Source organism: Triticum aestivum, chromosome 7B, assembly GCF_018294505.1.
Source record: "Triticum aestivum cultivar Chinese Spring chromosome 7B, IWGSC CS RefSeq v2.1, whole genome shotgun sequence".
Lineage (NCBI taxonomy): Eukaryota > Viridiplantae > Streptophyta > Magnoliopsida > Poales > Poaceae > Triticum > Triticum aestivum.
The window spans coordinates 149,118,984-149,119,550 of NC_057813.1; positions in this window are offsets into that span (position 1 = coordinate 149,118,984).

Here is a 567-nt window from a genome sequence, read left to right on the forward strand (position 1 = left end):
CGCCCCGGCCGCCGCGCCTCCTCGCTGTTCAGCGTCGACCCCACCGCCTCGGATCTCGCCGCCCCTCGCCGCCTCCTGCCCGGTGGCCGCGCCGCCCGGCCGCGCTGAAAGAACATGCGGTGCCCCCATGTTTGGTTTTGGTAATTGATGACAATCTCTATGGACTAATGGTTGTCTTGAGTTATATTTGAAGGATTTGTCCATAGGCTTTTCTTGAAGTCCATGTGTTGGTTTCAAGGAGTTTTTGAGTTGACCAAGGTGCTATTAAGGAATTATCCAAAGATTGGTCATGTGAGTGTTGAGCTTATTGTAAGCATGTCTTGAAGAAGAAGGTTGTGTGATCATTCATGTTTACCTTCAAGACATCATCCAAATGAAGAGAGTTGCAAAGATTCAAGGTTGATCAAGACTAAGTCAAAGAATGAATCAAGTTGATCAACACACAAAGTATAGAAGATGTACCGAGAGGGATCAAGCGATCCCATGGTATGGTAAGCATTGTCAATTACGCTTTGTGTACTAACCCATGATCTTCGTGAGAGTTCTTTGTGGGGTTAGGTTGTGGTG